Genomic DNA, 8,016 nt, shown 5'->3' with positions numbered 1-8,016 from the left:
GCCCGTTTCCTCTTACAGAGCGAGAGATAGGGAAACGCGGAAACACGTGTGTATTTATAGTTTGGCTTTGACAGAACAGCCAACAGCCTGACAAAACACTCAACTGTATCAAACGCAGCCAGCCTTGGTGACAGAGCCCTGGGAAATTAAATAAGCATTTTAGTGCCTGATCCAAAGAAACCAGGCCCACTGCAAATACACAAACTCTAGCAAAACAACAAAGAGGTGGCGTGCTGTGTTGCTGCTTGGTGCATGCCAAAAGGATCTTAGCAGCAGGTTTCCAACTCACTGGTCCAGTCACTTCGTCCCACCTTTGAAGCCTGTCTCCCGGTGGGTGAGCACATGAGGTCAGGCAGCGAGCTGGAGAGCTCTCGCTTGGGTAATGACAATGCACCCTCTCCTGATAGAAGAGGTTTGTTTATTAGACTTCATCAGATTTCAGAGTTTGAGGCTGAGGCACCCCAAAGAGGTTAGTTGTCAAATAAGCACAAACGGATTAAACCAGCGCATCACATAAAGCACCGCAGAACGTCACTTCCTACGAGTATCTTTTACTTGGTGCAGAGCTCATTTGGCTATATTTGGTAAAAGATAAGGCAAACCCACAATTTTCCAAAAGTTGATATATACCAGAGTCACAATCCCTCTTCGCCATACAGAAGGAAGGGTGGCGGTGTATGGGAGGCAATAAGGACGCTGCTGCATCACCAAGAGCAGAGTATTCTCCCATGCACAAGACCCCAAATCACTTCTACAGCTAAGCCCACTCAGATAAGGGCTGAGCCCAGAATTACTCCACCTGTCACCTCTGCCACTGATAAAGATCCCCAAACAGGGACCTTTTCCACAGACAGAAATTCCTGCTCTCCGTTTGACTCTCTCCCAGCCTTTACTCAGGAGGATCCAGGAGCCCGATGAGGTCCGTGGTAGAGGATCAGAGGGTTAGAAGAGCCCTCAGAGAGTCACTCCTCACTGATGCCTATTTAGCGGCTCTCCCACAGATGAGACCTCACTCCTTCCTTGGTTATCTGTATTAGTCTTTCCAACCATCCCAACTGCTGAATGTTTCTCCTCACTGTCTGAATTGAGATTTTCCTTTCCAGAACTTTCTAAACTAGCTGCTGCTTAAATGACCCCTCCAGTCTCACCTTCAAGCAGAGCACTTGCCTGTACCAGCAGTCTCAGGGTGCACACTTTGCAGCGCATTCTGCCCAGAGCATACCTTTCTGTGATGACTTTATGTATCATAAGGTTCTTTAGGTTTTGTTTCTAGAACTTACAGTCTCAGTACATTGTTCCTTTGCTCATGTAAATCATGCTGTTGCGAGGATCTGGTTGCTGTTAAAGGCTCCAGCTGCTGACCAAGCCAAGCATCCACTGGCAGTTTGCAAATCCAAGAGTCAATATAGGCTTTCCAGTTCTCTGGCTGCCAAGTGTGCTTGACATCAGCCAACGGATTCTAAAATTAATCGAGACAGGAACTCACACATGGCTAATAAAAGCTTCACACTCTTTGGAAACTGAGCTAAAAGTAAAAATTGATCACTGAAAAGTGATCAAAAAGCTTTGTGCCACATTAATAGTTAAAATCTGCCTACCAGTCACAAGGACCGGAATGAGTTAAAGATGCAGTGCAGAGCTGAGAAAACCTAACTGAATTTCTGAGTTACATTTCTGTGAAGTCTCCCTTCGCTTCCCATAAGCTTTAAAATGATGCTTGGTGGACTCAGCATCTCGTAGACTCCTGCTGTATACTGTCTTTTTTGGTCAGTAATTGCTTTTGATTTAAGAAAGTGAATTATTTCCTTCTCTTCCCTTTCATTCCAGTGCTTCCATCTTTGGGAAAAGGTACAGATTTTTTTTTTCCTCTCTGAATGGATAACCCAAAAGTTCAGGTCATAGAGGATAACAACTCCAATTAAATATCTTTCAATGTATGGCTGGAAGCCAAACTATCCCTTTATTAAGTGCCTTGAGGCCGTAACGCTACAGAGCCTGGGGTGGGCATTAGAGACCAAGAACGGGCTTACAGTTAGCTCCTGTTCCTCTCTACCTTGCTGCCCCTCTGACCTGAGAAAATGAAACTCTTTTCCCAGCTGGAAGGGCTTATGGGGAACAAAGACAAAAGAATCTGCCAGCATCTTCCTCCCTGCAGGCAGCCTTTCCACTCGCCTGCTCCTGCTAGTTCCGTGTTTGTGCTGAGTCAGGATGACAGGGCCCTGTACGAGAAGTTGATGATATGAAATGTCCAGGGACAGATCCTCTTCAACAGAACATCTAGATGACCTTATACTAAGTCGTTTAATGGGAACAGAAAAGGATGCTGACTCAACCATTTTACAAAAGCTTAGTTTCTCATTTACCTGCATGAAAAGCCCCTGGAGGTGTGAAATGCAATTCTAGACACAGTGGCACCAAGCCAACGACTCCAGAATTTACCTTTAGCTTAACTTTAGCAACTCAGTGTCAAAGCATAAAATCGCCTCCATCCAATCATAGATTCATTGAATGGTTTGGGTTGGAAAGGGTCTTAAAGGTCACCCAGTTCCAACCCCTTGCCCTGGGCAGGGACACCTCCCACCAGCCCAGGTTGCTCCCAGCCCCGTCCAGCCTGGCCTTGGACACTGCCAGGGATGGGGCATCCACAGCTGCTCTGGGCAGCCTGTGCCAGCGCCTCAGCAACCCCACAGTAAAGAATTTCTTCCTAATATCTATGATCATAGAATTGTTTAGGTTCTAATTCTAGGTTCTAATATTACCTGGCAGCAACTACTTTTATCACACTTCTTTTCTCCATATTGTTTCTATTTCATCCTCAGAGCTCTGCTATTCCTTTTGCCCTTCTACCTTACGTGTCTGGAACAATTCTTTTAACACTGAAGGTTGGTTTCGTTTATCACACATCACCACAGGAGAATCAGCACTTCATCTTCCCCCAGGCAGAAATGTGCTGATCAGCTAAATCATTCCCAAATGGTCCTTAACCACGCGGTGGCCATGGCAGGCGTGAGGGACAGCCTGGACTGCTGATGCACATCATCTGTGTGCAGCCATTCCGAAGGAGCAGCACTGGGCATAAGAGAAAGGAAGAGCTGTGTTTCTTCCAGCTCTCCACAGAGGGGAGGATAAAGCTTTGTTTGGCAGAAAGTGGAAACCTGCTACCACTTACCCTGTTCACCCCATTTCTGCCTGAAGGAGGTAAAGGGGTGTGATGCTGGAGTAGCATCTGTCACAACAGCACAAGCTGCCACACAGCTGAGCGTCTTAGCTCATTTTACTGGTGACATGTATTCTTGTACGGGAGATCTTGCTGCTCTAATTCCTCAGAAAATTCTGGGGGTTTTCTGCTACTTCAGGGTCCACTCCTGCAAGCATTAAAAAAAAATAAATAAAAATCAACCGCATCTGTCTCAGCAAGGGATCTAGCTGAGAGACCGATGGGCGTTTATACCAAAAATTGGAACCATATCTTTGCAAATAAAATGTCAGCTGCGAGGAAGACAGTTTCTCAGCTTGTTACATCAGCTTCACTGCGCGCTCTACTAGCCCTTGCGTAGCTGTTCCTCAAATGTGTTTTCTGCACTGTAAATGCCATAAGCCCACTCCATCTGCAACAGAACACATGAGCTCTCTGTAAACATGCATCTTTCCAGCAAATCAAGCTGCATTTCCAGGGGAAAGTAAACCAAATGCTATATATTCAAAATTATTGTCCACAGGGGAAAAATTATATACACAAGTGATTTGCAAAGGTGATAAAGACTCAGTCCATCTCATAGTTCAGCCAAACCCTTTCTCACTTCTGCACAGAGGCAGAGGTCTCAAAAGAATTACGGTATTAAATAGAGCTGGCAGGCGCAAGTCTCAGCACAATTCACTCCATATGGAATCACGCATGTGGCTATTTTTAGCAAATGAGAGATTGTAGCTTTGCATCCACTTCTCAAAAAGAAACCGAAAACCCAGAACATTTCCACATTTAGCACTGCGTTAAGAAGGAATCAAAGAGGGGCAAGCGTGCAAAGGCTATTGCAGGTATTGTCCACGTCACCTTGGAATTGAAATGCTCTGGGTTGGCTGTCGTAAACGAACCCTCTCGTTCTGACCTCAAGGCACATTTTATACTTGTAGCTATTGTGGAGCTGTGCAGCAGGATTAGCGCATTAACTTGTAAGTGGGAAGGCCGGCATAAATGGTAATGCTGAAAAGCTGCCGTGGTCGACATATTATCATGCTGGGAGAGATCACATTTAGTGGATGCAAATCCATTTCTCCAGAATGTTTTCTACGTAAATTGGACCAGCACAAAGCACAGGCCATGGCTTATGTGCGTATTAGCTCTGACTTCTCATTGGATGGATCGCTTGTAACGTACTCACCTCCCCCACAGTAGTTCCCATCGGTGATATACGCAGGCAATGCAGCCACAGCAGGAAAGGCCTAGGCATGAGAGAGAGGTCTCGGAGGATGAAGCTGCAGTCTGAGAAGACTTTCCTAGTTCTGGGAAGAAAAAAAGGGACGAGAACAGGCGAGCACGCTGGCTGCAGCTCACTTGAGGGAGCTCACAACTCCCCTCAAAAGCACTAGGGGGTTGGCCAGGGCACAGGGGAGGGCTGCAGTGCTCCTGCCCCAAGGGAACAGAATTAGGTCAATGTACCTTGCTGACTCCAGGCAACAGGTTGGAAAGTCTCAGGTACCAGGGGAACAAAAGGTAAATTTGAAGAACTTAAAAAAAAAAAAAGCCAACAAAAAAACAACAAAGCAACCCCCCAAAAAAACCCAAAAGCAGTTTTGCACTTTACAAAGTGCAAAAAGGTTCCAAACCCCACCCCTCAAACCTAGGTGTAGAGAATGAAGGAATAGACACAAATTTATCTCTTTGTTCCTGGGAGTAAAATACTGCTGTGGCTTAGGAGAAATGGGACCTTGTCCCAAGTCTATGATGTTCTCTTTAGCTTTGGATCTTGTAAACATCAGCACATTCGCTCTGTGCTCCTGGCAAAAAACACGCTGGTTCCTTCTTCCTCCAGGCATTTTGCTCCCTACAGAACAGCAAGCAATTAATATCAGGTAACCATGCCACAGCCTGGGGGCTGGGACCCATAGAAAATCCCTGTGGGGACTGAAAGGGCATGGGTTTCCCTAGCCAGGGCCCACCCCACCTCCCTCAGCATCGGGCACCTCCGTGGGGATGGGCTGGGGTCAAGCCATGCAGTCAGCCTGCACGACGAGATCAATAGCACGCATGGCTAATACGTCTGCAGCAGAGACTGAAGGGCCAGGGCTGAGCTGGAACAGGGCCCATGGGCAGAGGTGTGGGTAGAGGCCTCAGGTGAGACTGCTCAGGGCCATTAAGGTGGGCAGCAGCAAAGCTAACCTCCCAGAAAGACTTAGCAAAGACAACCCTTCCTCTTGATCTACACTGATGAAGAGCATATGGCAGGATCAGATGAGTAAATGCATTAACACATGCAAAGTTATCAGATTGATAAAACAAAAGGCAATGCCTACAGTTAAAATTCCTTCTTCGTAAATGTTCTGTTCTCACCACATTTCACTTTCACATGGTAAAACAGTTACTCAGCCTATGCATACATAATCCATAACATGATGCTTTTTAGTCCTGCTTCATGTTTGCCACTTTCTGCCATACTGGTCTGGAATAAAGTCACAGCCTGGGCTGTGTCCAGAGAAAGATGATCATTCAGGCAGAAATAATAAGAGAAAAAAAGACTCGTTATAGATCTGACCTCTCATGTACTTGGGAAACTAATTGCAGTCAATGTTTTCAGCTACACACAATTTACTACAGCATAATATGCCTCGCCCATGAGGCGAGTAAAAGTGATCCCTGGCAATGGCCATTATTTTTCACGCACCACTTTAAGCGATATTATCAGATTCCCCATGTGTAAGGCCTCTGTGATTTCATACTGAATTACATTTAAACTTACAGAACTAGGAATCGCTGCAAGCGAAATGGCAAGCTACAACATGCAGCAGTTTCAGCAAAATATAATGAAAAATGAGAAGTCTCTTGCAATGAGTAAAAAAGACTGGGAGAAATGCACACGTGGAGCTGTACTGTTATTAGATACCTGACTATACATAGCAGCTGCTTCCTCATGTGAAAACCTGTGCATACCACTCGATTATCTGATAATTTCCAAGATATTTTCAAGACCATTCATTGCTGACCTTGACAGTGGGTGGAGGGATTCATTTTACCGAACTTTCTGTGACTGCTTTTGAGGACCTTTGAAGTTAGCAAAGATCTTGGCAACAAATCAATGGAGTTCAGTGTATGATTCGGGATCAAATGTTGTTCCCCACTGTGGGATGAGTTGCTCCTGCAACTTCATACTTGATTACATGCAACTATTCTTTGATTAGGTGTCTTTTGACAAAACAAGAGTCTTAGGTGAGTCACCAAACCCAAAGGATTCGTCTCATACATTAACATTGATAATGCTGGTACCTCATCATACACAGGGAAATGTGGGGGGGTTAAATAGCATTTGTTTCATTCTTGCTGTTCTGTGGGAGAAGTGATGACTGCACTGTGTAAAACTTCCCTACAGGGGAGTCCCTGCTGCCGGTGACTGCTGTTGAAGGTAGGATGTTCCTTACAAACCTCATCACACACGCAGTTTGAAGAGACAGGGATCATGGCCTGCTCTTACCTTTGTGCAAACCTGGCCGGCTGGACACATTATGAAGGCTGTTCTTAGCTGGATACCTAATCAAGGCAAATACAGTAGGATTACTATTATTTTTTTCCAGAGGTTAATTTTTCAGCAGAATGTATTCTTTTGCTTAATGTCCACAACAAAATTCGCTAACTTGCACGCACAAAGAAATGCAGCTGAATGATCCTGTATTTGGCTTATATACATTCACCCACATGTGCATCCAAGCTTTAGAAAAACAAAGAAAAGATCAGGTCCAGCACAACATGTAGCTGTGAAATTCTCCTTACAAAATCATTAACCCTGCCATGATGTCCATTAAAAAAAGATAATGTTTGTGGCCCAAGTCCCGTGTCAGCCATAAGAACACTGCAGCTTTAACAGCAAAGAATAATAAATAGAAAAGAATGGAAAGGACACACCAACCTGCTCCTGGGTTAAAAGCAATCTGTTGAACAGGAGAGTTGAATTATGAGATGATCTCACGTCAAAGATCTTTCTCCTTGAAGAAACGGTACCAGCTACAGGTAAAAAGTAGTATTAGACTTAAAGAAATGAGATTCTGATCTGATACTGCAATGACAAAAGGATTTTTGCCTATGAAAATAAGAAGATTGCAATAAAGTGCTTCTAAACAATCGCAACAGAAACCCCAAACCAAATATTGACGTGGACCTCAGGGAGCCGACCCTCGCGGTGTCCCACAAAAACCTGCTGCCGTACAGGGGGGGAGCGAAGAGCCACAAACCCGCACCTTTGCCTCCCACCCGCCTCGGGGAGCTCTGGCCCCTGCGTGCAGCGGCGCCGCTGCCCCGGCCCGGCGCAGGGCCCGGCCAGGAGAGGGGCCAGCGGGGGGGGGCTGCCCCCGCGGGGCGCTGCCGGCCCGGGCCGCTGTCCGCGCCCGTGGTGCTGAACGGCGGCGGCGCACGGTGGTACGGCACGGCTCGGCTCGGCTCGGCACGGCTCGGCACAGCACCGCTCGGCACGGCTCGGCACAGCACCGCTCGGCACGGCACGGCTCGGCACGGCTCGGCACAGCACCGCTCGGCACGGCACGGCTCGGCACGGCTCGGCACAGCACCGCTCGGCACGGCACGGCTCGGCACAGCACCGCTCGGCTCGGCACGGCTCGGCACAGCACCGCTCGGCACGGCACGGCACGGCACGGCTCGGCTCGGCGCAGCACCGCTTGGCACGGCACGGCACGGCTCGGCACGGCACGGCACCGCTCGGCACGGCACGGCTCGGCACGGCACAGCACCGCAAGGCACGGCACGGCTCGGCACGGCACGGCACAGCACCGCTCGGCACGGCTCGGCTCGGGCCC

The sequence above is a fragment of the Falco peregrinus genome, chromosome 7 (assembly GCF_023634155.1).
Source record: "Falco peregrinus isolate bFalPer1 chromosome 7, bFalPer1.pri, whole genome shotgun sequence".
In the NCBI taxonomy this organism is placed as follows: domain Eukaryota; kingdom Metazoa; phylum Chordata; class Aves; order Falconiformes; family Falconidae; genus Falco; species Falco peregrinus.
The sequence above is the reverse complement of the archived record's forward strand: the minus strand, read 5'-3'. Positions refer to the sequence as shown.